Genomic DNA, 2,632 nt, shown 5'->3' on the forward strand with positions numbered 1-2,632 from the left:
TATGCGCAGACATGAGTTCCTTGCTCACTATGCCACTGGATCAAGCTAGCCTGGCTGTTGAAGGGTGACATACCCCGAAACTGGTGCCAGGATGCTTGTTTCCGGTCCAGGGAGGACCTGGCTTGGCAGTTCAGTCTGACTGTTCCCATGAGGCACAGAGTCAAGACTGATTTGCATATGGCTGGGTCCAAACTGGGGTGGCGTAGTGGGCAAAAGAACGATGGATTTAGCCCAGATCTCTTGACTGGGGGGAAATGTTTGAATCATCCAGCATTCCGTCCATCATTTGTTGCAGTTACACTTTTCGCCCTAAGTGGGATGGGTATTCCCAGAAGTGGGTCCCTTGCTCACTATGCTACTGGATGTTAGCTAGGGGAGAGTGTTTGAATCATTCAGCATTCTGTCCATCATTTGTTGCAGTTACACTTTTCACCCTAAGTCGGATGGGTATGCCCAGACGTGGGTCCCTTGCTCACTATGCCACTGGATTCATGCTAGCCTGGCTGATGGAGGGTGACATACCGGTCCAGGGAGAACCTGGCTTGGCAGTTCGGTCTGGACTATTCCCATGCGGCACAGGGTCAAGACTGATTTGCATATGGCTGGATCCAAACTGGAGTGGCGTAGTAGGCAAAAGAACAATGGATTTAACCCAGATCTCTTGACTGGGGGAGAATGTTTGAATCATTCAGCATTCCGTCCATCATTTGTTGCAGTTACACAAACTAAGAGACTTGCCATAGTGCTGCGTCTAAATCATAATGGCCCACCTTTCTGGTACACTACATTCGCTAGTTCAGAATGTGGACACAGCTCAACTTCAGGCACATTGTGTCGGATCATTAATCTTTTCACTTGAGCTAAACTGAAGAAACAAGTTAAAATGTGTGAAAAGAAACACTACTCTGTCACAAATGCAGGAAAAAAACGCTTTAGTAACTTTAAATAAAGATAATGTGGTACAATTGTGTGAAAATCCTTAACTTGTACCGAAGCAGAACATTTCCTGTGCAAAACTACACATGCACTGAAGTTGGAACAAGTTTGTGTTGGCTGTGGCCTGCTGACTATGATTAGAAGTTGGTTCATTTGAACTGTAACGTGTAATATTAATGGTGACCCAATAGGGATACCTGGAGGAGATTGCTCTCTCTAAGCTCTGTCCTAGTAGCATATTGGAGCCTAGGCCCTTGGCCCATGATGTACAGTCCCATTCCACGCTGCTGAAGAACAAGCTTTGCTCGCAGTCTTTGGATTGTTTAGCTTCATCATGTATTCCTGTGACTTTTCAGAGTACTCGGACCATGACTGAGGGACAAACCATGCAGGGTATACAATGCAGTGTTTGGCTGATGTGTGCAAGCCAGGGTGGTTGTGGTGTAATATAGCACTTTGCTGCTGGGGCGCATCAAATATATTATGTGTGAAATCTTTAGGCTGTGCTAATAGTTGTTTTTTCTTCTTTAGCTTACCAATCTTTCATGCTTTGGGTAAGTAGCATGGCAGGTCCCAAAGTCCTTGTGGTATAATGACTTAACTAATATTCAACTTCCAGTCTGATGTATTTAGTGTTTATGAAGGTGCTCAGATGGCATGGATGTGGTATAATACTTTTGTGGATGTCAACTGAAAGCGTTGTGCTTTGTGGTCTACAAGTGCTGAGTGCTGCTGTATGTGGTTCTTGTTGTCAGAGGGGTGCTGCATAGTCTTTTTGGGCTAGGTTCTGATTGGCTACTAAGGCTAGGATTTCCTGTTGGACTTAGGGATTAAGGCTTTGGCTTTGATTGGATGTTAGTTGCTAGGACTGTGATTGGTTAATAGGGCCAGGTCTCCCATTGGTTTTAGGGTTTAAGGTTCTGATTGGCAAGGGTTAGGGCTAGTGTTCCATTGGCCAATTGGGAAATGTTAAGCAAAGGGCTAGGGGCATCTCAGCCTAGGGCCTCGAGGCTAAGGACGGAGAGGACAAGGACAGTTGCCTGTTTGGGCTGGGCAGAGAGGACAAGGGCAGTTGCCTGTTTGGGCTGGGTGGAGAGGACAAGGAAGGTTAGTTGCCTGTTTTGGGCCTTTTCAGGTCGGGCCTAGGGCAAAAGATGCAGCCCAGTTTTCACTTAAGAGCTACCACCTTGACCCCTCCACATCCACCAACATCCAAACACAATATCAGCAAAGGCATTCTACTCATGCAGCACAAACACACTTCATACAGATTTCAATGTCTATTGAACCACTACAAGCCACGATAAACCACACCTACACAAAATTCTACCCCAACTACAACACTACGGCACCTGCATTCTCACACAAAACACACCTCTGACCTATATCACTAATACATCACCAACACAACACAAACCCACATTATACATAACTTTCATGTATCAAGACACACACTCCATGTTCAAACAAAACACCAGCGCTATCCTCTACTTGCTCCTGACAGAGCCCCTTTTATCATGACAAAACCTATACTCAGCCTTCCATCACACCATCCACCAACACTTGCCCCCTCTTTTTACTAATTACACACAACCATGCAATTGTTACACACCACTCCACTACACACATTACCTGATCCAGTGATCAAATCTAACATACCCACTCATAACTCTTGTCCATCCTCTCTTACACACCA

The 2,632-nt window shown here is 45.6% G+C and overlaps 1 non-coding gene across 1 annotated transcript; it reads left to right on the forward strand.

The window, feature by feature from the left end:
* Nucleotides 1-1,120: 1,120 nt before the first annotated feature.
* On the forward strand, nucleotides 1,121-1,337 carry LOC144780633 (small nucleolar RNA SNORA73 family). The gene has a single exon (XR_013600758.1). It is a non-coding gene; the product is annotated as a small nucleolar RNA SNORA73 family (small nucleolar RNA).
* The last annotated feature ends 1,295 nt before the right edge of the window (nucleotides 1,338-2,632 follow it).

This window comes from Lissotriton helveticus, chromosome 1_1, assembly GCF_964261635.1.
Source record: "Lissotriton helveticus chromosome 1_1, aLisHel1.1, whole genome shotgun sequence".
In the NCBI taxonomy this organism is placed as follows: domain Eukaryota; kingdom Metazoa; phylum Chordata; class Amphibia; order Caudata; family Salamandridae; genus Lissotriton; species Lissotriton helveticus.